At 32.9% G+C, this 17,159-nt stretch overlaps 1 pseudogene; it reads right to left on the bottom strand.

Moving 5' to 3' along the window:
- Positions 1–14,861: 14,861 nt before the first annotated feature.
- On the bottom strand, positions 14,862–15,492 carry LOC123860530 (calcineurin B homologous protein 3-like; annotated as a pseudogene).
- Between the last annotated feature and the right edge of the window lie 1,667 nt (positions 15,493–17,159).

Genomic DNA, 17,159 nt, shown 5'->3' with positions numbered 1-17,159 from the left:
GCATTTAATGGGATAATGAGGAGTATTTCCACCAGCTAGCATCGATGAGAAGGTGACAGAAGCTTTGTTTCTTCCTCTTTTTCATCAAGAGAAAACCCTAGTTTCATCTCCAAATCATAAGGATCATTGCCAATAAATCATTGTAATGAAACCATTGATGTAATTCATAGAAACTATGGTTTCATTACTACTCCTATATATCCAGCATGAAATTAATGAAAAGTGATATGAAGAAAATAATTTCATCCAGTTAACATTTCTGTGTAGTTGAATAGAAGCTAAGAGAAAGATTGTGTATTGGTTAAGGATCTATCTCTGTGGTCATACTGTCTGGATTAAAATCTGGTTTTGCCCCTTAAACAATGTGATTTTGGAAGCGTTTTTCAATCTCAACTTGCCTTCATTCCTTCAACTACAAAATGAGGATTATAATATACTTTATTCATAATATCACTGTAAGCATTAAATAATATATGTAAGGCCTTTAGAAGCAGCTACAGCAGAAGCAGAAATAGCACAATAGCGTAGGTAGTTTTCTGAGTTGTGATTGTTCTATAAGACTTGCATTATTCAGGGGCGCCTGGGTGGCTCAGTCAGTTAAGCATCTGACTCTTGATTGCTGCTCAGGCCATGATCTCATGGTCATAGGATGGAGCCCCATGTCGGGCTCCATGCTCAGTGGGGAGTCTGCTTGAGATTCCCTCTCCCTCTGCCCCTCCCCCTACTCGCATGAGCTCTCTCTCTCTCTCTAAAATAAATAAGTAAGTCTTTTTAAAAAAGACTTGCATTATTCAGTTTCTTTATTTTAACAGACAATTATGGAGATGCAATTACACTCAGCTGACTATTCTCACGTCATTCGCATGCTATTATGTTTCTTAAATTTGTTTTTTATGTGGCTATTGTGCTAAAGTATAGTTCTCATTAACAATAATGGGTTAATGACTCTAATGTCATTAATTGAACATAATACTAATGATGGAAATACGAATATACACATCAAACTTAATATTGTGAGCTTAAATAAGAACAGACTCCAGTAAAACTATGGAATGTGAATTTTTGTAACTATTTTACAGTAAACATGTAGACTGTAATTATTTTTCATAAGCAACTGAAAAAGCCTAGAAGTACAAATAACAAACACAAAATTAGTATTAAAATGCTGTGTTTTATCAAACTAATAATCTGTTTACTCCCTGAGTTCAGTGTGTTTTTGTCAAAAATGTTAATTAGTTGCATCTTCACCTTCAAAGTACACTTCCTAGTAATCTGATTGAGGCAGCCCAGAATACTTCCAAAATAATGCTTTCTTACATGAGACAGATGTTATCCAAAAAGGAAAGAGGAAAAACAATAGCAACAACTTTCAAAGTTACATTTTTGCAGCAAAGAAAGACACATAGTAATTCCGAGAGGCTGATAAAGCAAGTGTCAAGAGAATGGCAAACATGCCCAGAGAATAAGGTGTGCTGGTTATTGGCAAAATCCCTTCACCAAGTAACATTGTTGTACAGTGCATAGCGCCAGTGACATAGAGAGCAGAAGAGAACCGCCTCTGGAGTGGATGGGGCGGCAGATCCACCCCAGGGGCGTGACCCCACTGATGTAAAGAGTATGATCCTTTCCCTTAGCAATTTGCCAAAATACACCGGAGAAAAACAGTATGTAAGAGAATGACATTTTGTTCGTTTGCAACTGAAATGTCCTAATCTAAGAGGTGGTGGTTGTTGTTGTTGTTTAAATTTCGGTAGAGGCGTGAATAATTGTTCATACTTCTGTTTAACTTTGGAGTCATGATGCTGACCGGGAAATGCTTGAATCAGTTCAGTGGAGTGACAATCACTGAAAACATCTGCCCCAGTAAAATCTTTAAATTGCCCTCCACATGGAACACTTGGAAGGTACCAATAGAGCTTTTTAGTGTGGTTTTAAGAATTAAAGAAATTGCAGAATTCATGAATTAGAAATGGAGCAAATTCCAGTCACAGCTAACAAGAGAATATCTTTTAGCTTCCAGAGAGTTCAAGATTTTGCTTTGCCATTCTGAAGTATGCATCTTGTGAAAAAATCCTCATGCCAGTGTATAAAATGGGTAAGCTATAAACATTTCTTTATGACACTGATATTGTCAGGAAATTCCATTTCTATATTACATCCAAGTGACATAGCTCAGTAATAAATAATAAATACAGCATCTATCACTCTAGGGTCAATATATTATATTTTTAATGTTCACAATTACATTTAGCATTTTATTTTTTAAGTTTTATTATATCTTAGCATTTTAAGGAGATAAGCAAATAGCTCAATCAATGACAACTTAAATCGTCTGAAAAGTTAATTCTATTTTTCAATCTCTGGAGGGAAAATATGAACATATATATGGTTAATTGCTACTAGGGAATTGCTATACATCTAGCCCCTGCAACACACACTTATATCTCAGTTTCTGTGAATCAAGAGTCTAGGGAAATCTTAGCTGGGTTCTGTCCTCAAGTTCTCAAAAGGCTATAATCAAAGGGTCAGCCAGGCTGTGATCCTATCTGGAGGCTTGACAGGGGAAGAATCTGAGTTTCAATTTATTCAGGTTGTTGATGGAATTTATTTTCTTGTAGCTGGATGATTGAAGTTCTAGCTAAGTATAACATGAACCAAGATGACTGCTTACACTCTTTAAAAATAATTTATACTTTTTATGATTGAGTTCTAGTTTCAAAGCATTGTGGTCTGAAAATAGGCAGGGAATGATCCCAATCTTTTGGTACCGGTTGAGACCTGATTTATGACCTAGGATGTGATCTATTCTGGAGAATGTTCCATGGGCACTAGAACAGCTTTAGGTTCACAAAAAAAAAAAAAAAAAAAAAAAAAAAAAATTGAGAGGAAGGTACAGATATTTCCCATATACCCATTGCCTCCACACATGAATATCCTTCCCCATTATCAACATTCCCCACGAGAGCGGTGCATTTGTTATAATTGATAAACCTACATTGACGTATTATAATCACCCAAAGTCAACAGTTTACATAAGAGTTCACTTGGTGTTTTAAGTTCCGTGGTTTTGGACAAATGTATAATGACATGTATCCATCATTATACTGTTATACAGAGTATTTTCACTGCTCTGAAGATTCTCTGGGCTCTTCCTGTTCATCCTTCCCCCCTTTTGCTCCTTTGTCAAAGATCAGTTTTCTTTACTTAGGGGATTTATTTCTTGGCTCTCTTTTCTGTTCCATTGAACTATTTGTCTATGTTTTACCAATACCAGGCTGTCTTGATTACTGTAGCTTTATAGTAAGTCTTGAAGTCAGGTAGTGTCAGTCCTCCATTTTTGTTCTCCCCACTTCCCAATTTTGTGCTGGCTATTCTGGGTCTTTTGCCTCTCCACATAAACTTTAGAATCTAATCATTGATGTCTACAAAATAACTTGCCGGGATTTTGGTTGAGATTGCATTGAATCTATAGATCAAGTTGGAAAGAACTGATATCTTGAAAATATTGAATCTTCCTATTCAAGAACATGGAATATCTCTCATTTCTTTAGTTCTTTGATTTCTTTCTCCATGGTTTTGTACTTTTCCTCATACAGATCTTATACATTTTTAAAAAATTTATGTCTAAGTATTTCATTTGGAGGGTACTGATGTAAAAAGTATTATGTTTTTAATTTCAAATTCTACTTGTTCACTTGTTTTTAGGAAAATGTTGACTTTTGTATATTTTTTATTATTTTTTTAATTTTTTTATTAAATTCAATTAATTAACATATAATGTATTATTGGTTTCAGAGGTACAGGCCTGTGATTCATCAGTCTTATATAATACCCAGTGTGCTCATTACATCATGTGCTCTCCTTAACGTCCATCACCCAGTTACCCCTTCCCTCCACCCCCCTCCCTTCCAGCAATCCTCAGTTTGTTTCCCATGATTAAGAGTCTCTTACAGTTTGTCTCTCTCTCTGGTTTCATCTTCTTTTATTTTTTCTTCTTTTCCCCTATGACCCTCTGTTTTGTTTCTTAAACTCCACATATCAGTGAGATCATATGATAATTGTCTTTCTCTGATTGACTTATTTCGCTTAGCATAATACCCTCTAGTTCCATCCACGTCATTGCAAATGGCAGATTTCATTTTTTGATGGCTGCATAATATTCCCCTGTGTGTGTATGTGTGTGTGTGTGTGTGTGTACCCCACATCTTCTTTATCCATTCATCTGTCGATGAACATCTGGGCTCTTTCCATAGTTTGGCTATTGTGGACATTGCTGCTATAAACATTGGGGTGCAGGTGCCCCTTCGGATCACTACATTTGTATCTTTGGGGTAAATATCCAGTACTGCAATTGCTGGGTCATAGGGGAGCTCTATTTTCAACTTCTTTAAGAACCTCCATATTGTTTTCCAGAGTGACTGCACCAGCTTGCATTCCCACCAACAGTGTAAGAGGGTTCCCCTTTCTCCGCATCCTTGCCAACATCTATCATTTCCTGACTTCTTAATTTTAGCCATTCTGACTGGTGTGAGGTGGTATCTCACTGTGGTTTTGATTTGTATTTCCCTGATGCTGAGTGATGAGCATTTTTTCATGTTTGACTTTTGTATATTAATTTTGTATGTTGCAGTCCTGCTATGATTACTTATTAGTTCTAGGAGCGTTTTTTTTCTTTTTGTCTATTTATTTAGATTTTCTACATAAACTATCATGTCATCTGCAAACAAAGACAGATATATTTCTTCCTAGTATACATTAATCTTTAAAAGCTCAGGGAAATTCTAGAAACAAACAAAATTTGTTACTTATTCATTATTTTCCAAATGGAAATGGCCATGTCACATAAATATCGCATAGGTACATTTTTCATCTTATCCACATAACTTAAAATTAATGACAAATCACACAATACTTTTGCTAAAGTTCTAACTACTTTGTTTTGTATATGGATCACTTTATTTTACAAGTCTCTTAAATGTTTTCTCATCTTTAGTATTGTACCCTGTGGATTCCTCTTCATCACTATTAAGAAAGTACTAATATTTTAAAACTCAAAATCACTTGTCCTGTCATTCTCATTCTGAAGAATATCAACAGATGTCAACATCTTGAATAGAATGTCTAAAATTCTTAGCATGACATATATGATCCTTCATGACTTATGTTATTCTACCTCTTCAGACTTTATTCTTTTTCTCTTTCCCACCCAGTAAGTGGTAACGGTTAGCTTTCTTCTTTCTCCCCCTTTTTTCCCTTTCTGAGCAGTCAGATACATTACTATGGATATGGGATCTAGTATTCTTCTGTCTTGTGCCTTTGTACATATTTTCCTGAATCCATCGAAATGTTGGTATATTACCAAGCTTCTGGCCAGAATTTCTTAAATAAGTTACTTACATTAGAGTACAAATGATATACTCTTCCAAGGATATTATCTTCCCAAGCTAGCTCTACCATCATTGATATGAAGTCTCTGGGTATGCTTAGTTTTTATTCAGGGTGATGTTTACTACCTATGATGTTCTAACCTAAGATTGCATCATTTTATTCCTTACGAAATGCGTAATTTGCTGATGGACATAAGGCTAGATTCAGTAGTAATAATAAAGTACACTAAGCATTTTTACATTAATTTGCAGAGAATATATAAGTGTATTTACAAAATATTTGCAATACATGGAAAACAATACATTTATATGTTATTTAAATGTAATTATAAAAAATAATTTATTTTAGTAGGATCCTTTTTGTACATTTCATTTGATTCATACGTCATTGAAAAGAATCAGATCTTACAAGGAAGTATAAAGTAAATTCCGGGGAAATTAAAATTATTTTGCCAAGTAATCTCTAGCTATACCTAATATTATCAAAAATGGTGTACTTTCTTATTTTTTATACATTCACCTTTGTATATCAATGCCTGAGAGAATGCCTATTGCATAGTAAGCAATACATAAATGTGAATCAAATTCATAAATAAGTGAATAATGAATGAGTCAAGTTTTGAAAAACATAATGTCTCAAGCTTTCTTTTGAGGCTTTTATTCTCCACATCATCAAAGACAAATCCAGCTTTTAGTGATATTCAGCAAATTATATTCTGATTAAGTCTTCACTGATTTAGTTTCTGTTGATTGTAGTCTCTACATTTGAATTATTGCATTCAAATAAACTTGGCCTATTTTTTATGAAGAGGATTTATATTAGAAGTTGTCAATCTAGTCTTTATAAAATCTATGGATATCATTCTCCCTGTTTAAAGTTTCTTCTGGAATAAATATTTATATCAGACTTGGTTAGATTCTGAGACACCATTAGTAAATAAGTGGGAGTTGCTTTTATTTGTTTTAAACATACCACTGTGTTTTTTGTATATGTCAGACAATGTGCTAATTATTCTTTCTTCTTTAAATTCATACAACATCCATAGGAAGAAGAAAATATCTCTTCATGGCTTTGGAAACTGAGGCTTGGAGTTGTTAAATAAACAATATATGGTTATAGGTTAATGGATACCAGACAGGATTTGAACCCAGGGAATCTCTCTTTGGAAGTGATGCTTTAAAGTATTACACTATGTTTCCTCCCTCAGGGAAAATACTTTATATTATTTTCCAAAGTAAATATAGACCCTACCATAGTATCTAACACAGATAAGGTGTTCACATAATCTGTTGGAACAGGATGCTTAATCTAAGGTGAAGTCTGTTATAATAGCAAATACCAGGAATACAAACTCATTTTTCATGGTAGGAATGATGTAGAAATTCTGTACTGAAAGACTTTGGATATTCTTTATAGCATCTTATAGATGTATGAAATTCATTTAATTGAAAGGAAAAATGGAATGGGTTTATTATTATGAAATTTTTAGTCTAATGCTGTCTAGATGGATTATGTGATAATTCAAATTTAAATATATCAAATGTATTTTTTAAAATATATACTGCCATTATTTGGAAAGTAATACAGATCTTTCACCCTGTAAATGGTTTTCAAAGGTTTTGTGTGTGTGTGTGTGTGTGTGTGTGTCTCCTCCAAGGTGAGAAATTCTGCTACCAAATGTCTATTTTTCTAGTGTGATTTTTTTCTTTTTAATTAAAAAAATTATTGAAGTAATTAACACATACCGCTATATTGGTTTCAGGTACATAATATAATGACTCAACAATTCTACACATTACTCAGCGCTCATCTGGATAAATGTATTTGTAATCCCCTTTGTCTATTTCACTCACTCTCACACCCACCTCCCTCTGGCAACCACCAGTTTGTTCTCTGTATTTAAGAGTTTGGTTTTTCTTTTTTGTCTCTTTTTTCTTTGTATGTTAATTTTTCTTAAATTCCAAATATTAGTGAAATCATTATAGTATTTGATTTTCTCTGACTTATTTCACTTAACATTATACCCTCTAGTATGTTGTTGCAAATGGCAAGATCTCATTCTTTTTTATGGCTGTGCAATATGCCATTGTGTGTATATACCATATATTTATCCATTCATCTATGGATAGACAGGGGTTGCTTCAATATCTTGGCTATTTAAATAATATTGCAATAAACATACAGGTGCATGTATTTTTTGAATTAGTGCTTAAAATTTATTTTTAGTATTAAAATATTTACCATTGCACATTTTACATAATCTATGCCAAATATACAGGATTCAAATCCTACACATCATCTGTAAAATTTGTATCAGTCATTGACCTCATTTAAAGAAAACAAAAAGCTCTTAAAGGTAATCTAAACATTTTAATGTTCATTTTTACTTACTTTATTTAACAAATTCAATACACATATTATAACGATCTTAAATTACACACTTTTTTCTGTCTAAAAATTATCTCTTCTTTTCAATGAAGTCTTCATTTTTATATTCTATTTGTAACAGTACTAGCATTTTTTTCCACAAATATGTGAAGCTCTTACATTCTCTGTTTTACCTTCTTTCCACAGGTTCATTTCAAACTCAATTATTACAATTACAGGCTTCATTTTGAATGTTCTAATTCCCATTTAAAATATGCCTACAAAGATGTTTGAACTAACATAGACAATTACTCACTCTGCCCCCAGTTTTTTCCAGGGCCTGGGATACCAATCTTTAGCCGTCATAAACCTTCAAGTACAACATTCATAAAATTTATTTTTGAATATATAAATATTTATACATTTATAAAATAAATATATCCTTTTGGTAGTATGCAAATTTGCTCCAGATTTGTACATATTTCAAATATTTGTCCTGGTAACACCATATATCTTTTTAGATCACACAATTATTTTATATGAGGGACTAAAAACACTCAAGTTTTAAATAAAGAGGAGGATATTGGACCTTACTACTGAAGATATAAATAGTAACCTGTCCATAAAACATAATTCTGCTTAAACACAGTCAACAACTACAATTAATCTCAGAAGGCATTTATAAAAATAATTATTTAAAATGAAACTTCAAGTAACTACTACTCCCCAGTACCTGCTTTATAACTTTCTTTTTCTTATTTAAATTTTCCTTTCTTTGTCCTCATCATGGTAGCTTATACATTAATTTTTTAAAGTTAAGAGAAATGTAAGTTTTATCTGTCTTAGGTCAACAGTTCCATCAAAAAGTAGTCCAAGAAGTAAAAAGCACAAAGCTACTTTTATTAGAAACAAAAGTACTTAAATCATGTAAAAAGCATAGGAACAAATAAAAAGAATAAAGTACTGATATATGTTAACAGGTGTGAACCTATTAAACATTATGCTGAGTGAAAGAAATCAGCCATGAAAAAACACATATTGTATGATTACTTTTATGTGAAATGTCTAGAAAAGGCAAATCTATAGACACAATGCAGATTATTGGCTTCCCAATGCTAAGGGTGGTAATGGGATGTGGCTGTAAATGAGCAAAGTTTCTTTTTAGGGTGATGGATATGTTTCTAAAATTAGATCATAGTATAGTTGTACAATTCTATAAATATATTAAAATTCAGTGAACTGTACATTTAAGGTAGATCAGTTGTGATATATTAATTTATCTCAGTAAAAGGTATATCATACCCCCTTCTCCCCCCCCAAAAAAAATTTGTTGAACAAAGGCATTAGCCAAAAAGACTAGGACTTGGATATCATTTTCTCTAACCATAGCCCTTCTCCTTGATTCCTGCTTGATCATATTCTCAACTGGAAATAGTGACATTGAAATTATAGGTGAACACCTTGAAGCTATTGAGTAAAGAGATTGAATCTCAAAGGTTTTAAGGTGAAACCCAATATATAATATAAAAAGTTAACTATCTGATGTTCTTGGAAAGTACAAAACTATTTTTAAATTATTGCACTTTTCTCTTTTTCTATTGATGAAAAAAGCTTTAAAATTTTATTGTCCTCAGCATCAATATGATAGTTGTGTTTTCTTATCTGTTGCCTGCAGAAAGCTCAGGATATAAGGGTAAATAGATGTGCTGATAGTGCGTGATACTGTACAAAGATTGCATTCTACTACTTAGTTTGTGAAAATTCATTTAGTTTGTGAAAATTCATATCCTAGTTTGCCCAGGGAGGTAAGGTTAGTATAAACTTAGTGAATTGGTGAACAGATGATGGAATGGACCAGTGAGTGGCCAATGCAGCCTATGAAGTTGTGAAGGTAGCTAAGATATGTTTTTGAAAGACTTTTAATTTCTCAAACCAGGTGTCCTATGAATACAGAGTACTGGATCTGATTGTACAATAATTCAATTCTATAGTGAGTTCACCAAAGTGGGGTGAATTATCTCTTTCCGAAATGCAAAGTTTCCAGCAAACTAATGTACTGGAAGTGATTATTTACCAAACGTCATTCTGATCCTTTGAAGTTAATCCAATTCACATGGTTAAAATGTGTATAACTAGTGACTATTTACATTGGGTAATACCATCTTTTCATGTTAAATTTATATTTAAAATATTTGTGTTAGTGGATTTTGGTAGCTGCTGTTTTACAACCACTGAACGTATGCATAGTAAAAAATGAAAAATGTTAATAATTAGGTAAGCTTTATCTCTTAATACTTTTGAAATGAAATTTTACACGAGATTTTAAAAGTTAATAATTGCTATTCTGGCAGAAATAAGAGAAATAGAGAAGCATAAAAATGAAAAAGATCTTCCATGGAAAATATCTGGTTACTTGTTCCTCTATAAAATTTGCTAGTTGGGAGTGTCGTTGTGTTAATGGAGAGAGCAATTTTAAGCTGTAATCAGGATTAAGCCTCCATAAGAGTCTTCATTTTTCTTTTCCATTTGATGACAATTTTCTGTAATTAATATCAGTCCTCTTTTACATACATCAATTGCTTTGATATTACAAATAGAACACTGTGCTGTAGCTTTAGGTAAGGAGTAAATTAAGAACAGATGAATTCTTAATAACAGTCCTCTCTCACAAAATGCTCATAATTATAAAATAATATAAGTAAATAATTGCTGAGGATGTGAAAATATACAGGAGAAAACTCATCTTAAAGTGTTTGAGTTTTCTGAAATTCCATTAATTTAAGTTCATCTGGGCCTGTGCATTTGCATGGGAATGCCCAAGAACCTAAAAAATGCATTGCAGTACAGAAGAATTAAGCACTTGTCCATTTACAGATGAATATATATATAAATATATATGTATCTTTTAATATTAGAAATGAGATTAAAAATAAGCATTCAAAATCAACTGAATTTTAATTTTTAAGTGGGTTATTAGTCATGAACATGTAAAATTACCTCTATTTTATACAAGTACAATGAACTACACAGTCAATAGGAAGTTTTGAGGAGTTTTTTTGTATGTTACAGGAAGCCAAAAAAATGAAACTTATATATCAAAATATTGCTAGTGGTTTTGTCATATCAGAACATTTTTTAAAAATGTATATTCACTCATATTGATTTCTTTTTCTCTTATTCATTAACATTTTCTATTTCTGTATAATATATATTTTTTCTATGCATTTAAAATAAATATATTCAAAATAAAACTTTGGGCATCATTCATATTTTGAGAATTTACTTCGACAATTTTTATAGGCACAAAAGAATAGAAATACGAGTTTTAAATTAAACAACTATTTTTTATCTCAAATCAAATAATTAATGATTCTAAAGTCTTTGAATGGATCTAAATGGTTTTTCATACTGGAAAACATAAGCCTAGCCTTTAGTGAATAAATGGAACTAAAGTTATTAACAAATTAACTATAACTAAAATAAAACAAAATGATACAAACAAAAGGATGAGTGATATAAATATGAAAAACTTACATAATTCTAATTAACAGCCAGAATATGAATATCCTGTCTCTCAATTTTCTTTCAGTATAAGGGGGATATTAACCCTGATCATTGACCCAGTCAACATACTCATTACTAAAAAAGTTATAAATTAGGGCAATAACTTTGCAATTCAAACAAGTACCTCTTGGAACTACAGAATGGAGTAATAAAATTCATAATGGGGGTGAGGGTCTTCCAGAAAATTCAATTGCATGTTATATGAAATAAAGCTATTTCTTTTAGAAAAGAAAAAAAATCACTTTTAAAAAAGAAGTCTTCATTTAAAAACAAAATCTTCCCTCCATACAGACAGTAACTTCATTGCTTTCACACTTAAAATTTAATGATCCCTAAAACATGGTTTATTATTATGTTCATTAAATAAGAATGATCACCATAGGAACAAAAGTGTGACCAGGTTACTTCATCACCATTCCCAAATAAATGTTACCTGTATAGTAACATATCTTTAGAAAACGAACATTCACATGACCACAACTAAATCTTTTATTAACTGAAGTTATAAAATCCTTTTGGAAGTGACAATGATGATTCATTAGTTAAATATCTTTTTTTTTAATTTATTTTATGCTGCCACCTGGTCTTGAGCAAAACTTGCAAAGACTATACTTTAAAATTTTGTTTTACCAACATTGTGAAAACCCTGCCAAGCTTTTTGTTTAAAGTGATTGTAAGTTTTCGTTTTTAGAATTCCTGAGAGACTACAAAAGGGAAAAAAAAATCTAAACCTTTTAGGCTTATAAAAAGTTAAAAGTTAGGCAGGACTTATATTTAGAGCAGACTCAGTTGAACAGTTTCAGGTTACTGCATGAGCTTAGTAGAATAACAAAATATTGCTACTGCAGAAATAAGTTACTCTGTCACTTGGGACCCCCAGGAGAATCTACTTACATTTGAAAGAATTTCAAGGAAACAAAACCCAGAGTTGAAGCACAAACTGAACAAAATAAACAAATAAATAAATTGCTTCATGAAAAGGAAAGAAATAGGTGAGAGGAAATAATTTAACTACTCTGTTTTTATAATAAATATATACATGAAATGAAATATTTGTATAAAGTTCACAAAATGTTTTTGTTTTTTTCAGTTCAAATAAAGCCTATTTTAAGCAGAGAGACACATAGTATGGAATGAGCTAAATACTGGAGTTGAATTCCAACACCTTTAAAAAAAAAATTAGGTGGTATTTGGTAAGCTTTTAAAAGCATCAAGTGTACTCATTATTAGATGCAATGTTTTGTTGAATAAATATTAAACCTGCTGTATAAATCAAGTATGAATAAAATGCTTGTGCTTTCAGTTATACATTACCCTTTAAAAATAATTTCAAAGCACAACATTTAAATTTTAAGGCTTTGCATTTAAAGTTCTGAAGTAGAACCAAAGATCATAAAGGTCGCATGTCCAACTTATTAATTTCTCAGTTTTTTTAAGAATCAAAGTGCACTTCCAGTGACCATAAGCTTTATTACTGAGTAAATGCTGTTTCAGTTTTGTGTACTGATACACTCATGTTTCGTGAAAGAAATATTTACAATTCTGTTTTCATATATTTATGGAGGAAGATTTCTGAGTTAAGGGCAAACATTTCAAATTGGAGTTAATAAAGGTATTTGAGTTATCATTCATGTGCAGGCATGCATATTTTATCTTAACATTATTACTTCTCTTTTGAGATAGCATTTTGACATTTGCATTCTGTTCTGTAACCATATTTTCAATAATCATTTTAGAGAATATTTCCAAGTTTAACCAGTTTCAATACCCACAATTAGTCCTTTAATATGATGGATTTTCCATTCATTAGTTCTTTATTTTCTTACTATGTCAATTGAATAAATGTGTTGGTTTGCTAGGACTGCTGTAACAAAGTACCACAAACTGGGTGTCTTAAAGAACAGAAATGTATTGCTTTATAGTTCTGGAGGATAAGAGTTTGAGATTAAGGTGCTGTCTGGGTTGGTTTCTTCTGAGAGCTGTGAAGGATTGGTTTTGTATCTTTCTCCCAACTTCTGGTTATCTGCTGACATTCTGGTATTCTTTGGTTTCTGATGTATTGCTCCAATCTATGCCCTCATTTTCATATGGTGTTCTCCCTGTATGTGTGTTTTGTGTCCAAATTTCCCCTTTTCATAAGGACCTCAGTCATATCCGGATTAGGAGTCTGCACTACTCCACTATGACCTTGTCTTAATTAACTATACCTGTGATGATCCCATTTCCAAATAAGATCACATTCTCAGGTACTGGAGGTTAAGACTTTGACATATAATGAGGATGATGCAATTCATATTCATATATGGTAAGTATACTTTTAATAAAAAAAAGAACTATTGGTAGAATAGTATGGGTAATATGGCCTTTCTAGTCCTTTCCCAGCTGAGAATGATTTTTAGTTCTTTCATATACAAAAAATTTTTCTGGTTATAAAATTTTTGAATCAGCCTTTGGGGAGGAAAACATTAGGAAGATATTCCCATAACGATCTGGTTTTTAAGCCAGACTGGTTGTATTCACTTTGTGGACATTTTTTTTCTTGCCCATATATTTGAAGACTTTTTTTCTTTATCATAGATATTATTTTTTAAATAAATTACCTGCCGAATAGTAAACCAATTTAATCTCCAAAATCTGATGGCATTAGTTAGGATGTTGGTTTTGCTATTGAGACAAATAGCCATAGTTCACAAGAGCTTAAACATTATGAAAGTTTACTGCTCATTTATTTTATTTGATTTTATTCATGTAGAAGTTTCTCTGTTTTTAAGGCTTTTCTCCATGAAGTCATTGGAAGCCCAGACTTAATCTACCTTGTTGCTAATCACCCTCAATATCTAGCTTCCATTTTCTGGTCTGAAAAGCTTATTCCAGTCTTTGCCATTTTATCCCCATTCCAACTACAGAAAGAAGAAATAGAAAGACATGGTTATTCGTGTTAAGGGCACTGACTAGAAACTGTACATGTAACTTCTGCCCATATGCTATGAAACAGAAGTTTAGACACATAACCACACTTAGCTGTAGATAATCTTGAGAAATATAGTCTCTCTATGGGGAGCCATTTGCTTAACTAACATTTTTTTCAATTGATATAGAAGAAAATGCTTAAGTATTAGGGGCAAATAGTAGGCTTTGCTACAGTCTATACTTTACTGCTCTTAAATATCCATTTGCAACCTTTTTTTCATGCGCTGAATACACTTGCCTCTCTCACAAGGAGTCAACCTCAATGTTCTATCCAGTTACTGTATCCTACTCAAAGTCTAGAATCTCTGGAAAATATGCAGTCCAACCTGTTAGGTCCGAATTTGGTTTATCATGGGCCAAGAACCTCTAAACTAAAAGAAAAATTATCTGTCTCCCTCCCCCCCTTCCCCACCTCCAACAAACAAACCCAATATGTAATAAAACAAGAACATATCAACAAGAAAACTTTCAGAGCTGTAGCAAAAAGATGCCTAATGGGCCTCAGCTGCTCCATGCATCTGGGGAGGCTTCCCTGGGGCAAAGTACAATTTCTCTGTTGGGGAGGTGGTGGGTCAGTAACAAAGAGCAATGGTTTCTGTGTTAATGTAGCAGATGTGCATCTTGTTTTTGATGTCTATCCACTTCAGGATCTTCAGGAAGTCATTGAAGGTGACTCCTTCTTACACTTGATCATGCTCCATCCACCCCATGCAGATGCTGTCCACCACCACCATGGCCCTATCTGCAATGCAGTGAGCAGAATCCTTCTCCTTGTGGCAATTTCTCAAGATCTCTTTGGCCACATTTTCATATTATTCTGGGGTGATGTGGACATTGCATACGTGTAAAACAGAAATCTCAGCTTTTCTTTCTAGCATTGCTATACCTGCTCTTTCTCCTTGGTTGTATGGACAGGTCAGAGTATGACATGATGGGTCAGAAGTGCTCAAAGTTGATCTTGTGAGCCAGGCAGATAGACCTTTTGCCAAGGTTCCTGTTGCTCAAGAAGTCATGGTGGATTTTGAATAGAATCTGATTGAGTTCCAGGTCAGGGACTTTGTTGAGGTCCTCTTTAGGAATAGTGGGCTGGTCTCCACTTAGCTGCTTAAATCTCCACTTGAGCCACTGGATCTGGTCTAGTGAGAAACCCGTATTGCCCACAAGCTCACTCACTTCCTCAGACTCAGAGTAGGTAGCAACCATGGTGCCATATGGAGGGGACCGTGAGGAATGCACTGCTTACAGGGCCTGGGATGGCATTGGCTCTGCAGAAGCCGGTCAGACCTTGGATCCAACATGGTGTGGACACCAGGGCCAGATCTGAGCTCAGGTCAAACAGTTTAGGCAAGAAAAATATGTTATCCAAATCAGAAAGGAAAAAATAAAACGGTCACTATTTGCAGATGAGATGATATCTCATATATGAAGCCCTAAAGATTCTACCATAAAACTAATAAAACTGTTAGAACTAATAAACAAATTCAGTAAAGTTGTAGGATGCAAAATCAATATAAAAATATGTTGTGCTTCTGTAATACTAATAATGAACTATGAGAAAGATGAATTAAAAAAAACAATTTGGTTTACAATTGTATCAAAAAGTATAAAAGATCTAGGAACAAACTTAACCAAGGAGGCAAAAACCTGTGCACTGAAAACTCTGAGACACTGATCGAAGACATTGAAGAAGACACAAATCAATGGAAAGATATTATATGCTCATGGATTAGATATTATTAAAATATCTATACTACCCAAAGTGATCTACAGATTCAGTATAATCTGTTTCAAAATTCTAAGGGCATTTCTTTTATAGAAATAAAACAAACAATCCTAAAAATTGTATGAAACCACAAAAGACCCTATAAAGTCAAAGCAATCTTGAAAAAGAACAAAGCTGAAGGCATCACACTTCCAATTTCAAACTACACTAAAATGCTATAGTGATCAAAACAGTATGGTATTGGAATAAAAACAGACATGGAGATCAATGGAAAAGAATAGAAAGCCAGAGATAAACCCACTTATGTGTGGTCAATTAATTTAGAGTAAAGGAGCCAAGAACATACAATGGGGAAAGGAAAGTCTCTTCAACAAATGGTGCTGGGAAATTGGACAGCCAGCCATAGGCAAAACAATGAAATGGAATTACCATCTTATGCCATACACAAAAATTACCTGGAGATGGATTAAAGACTTGAACATAAGACCTGAAACCACAAAACTTCTATAAGAAAACATAGATGGTAATCTCCTTGAAATCAGACTTTGCAATGATTTTTTGGATTTGTTATCAAAAGCAAGACAACAAAAGCAAAAATAAACAAGTGGGACTACACTAAACTGAAAAGCCTCTGCATGGCAAAGGAAATCAACAAAATAAAAGGCAACATAATGAATGGGAGAAAATATTTACAAATTATCTATCTGATATGGGATTAATATTTAAAATATGTAATGAACCCATACAACTCAATAGCAAAAAAAGAAAAACCCCAATCTGATTAAAAAATGTGCAGAGAATTTGAATAGACATTTTTCCAAAGAAGACATACAGATGGCTAACAGATACAGGAAAAGGTACCCAGCCTCACTAATCATCAAGGAAATGTAAATCATAAGCACAATGAGATGCCATCTCATACCTGTTAGGATGGCTATTATCAAAAAGGCAAGAAATAACAGTGTTAGTGAGAATGTGGAGAAAAGGGAACCCTTGTTCATTGTTGGTAAGAATGTAAATTGGTGCAGCCACTATGGAAAACAGTATGGAGTTTTCTCAAAAAATTAGAACTATCATATGACCCAGCAATTCTGCTTCTATTTTTTTATCCAAAAGAAATGAAAACTCTAACTCAAAAAGATATATG

Source organism: Mirounga angustirostris, unplaced genomic scaffold, assembly GCF_029215605.1.
Source record: "Mirounga angustirostris isolate CCGP_5_RB_7025 unplaced genomic scaffold, mMirAng1.0.hap1 SCAF_4, whole genome shotgun sequence".
Lineage (NCBI taxonomy): Eukaryota > Metazoa > Chordata > Mammalia > Carnivora > Phocidae > Mirounga > Mirounga angustirostris.
This window is presented reverse-complemented; position numbering and strand designations above follow the sequence as displayed.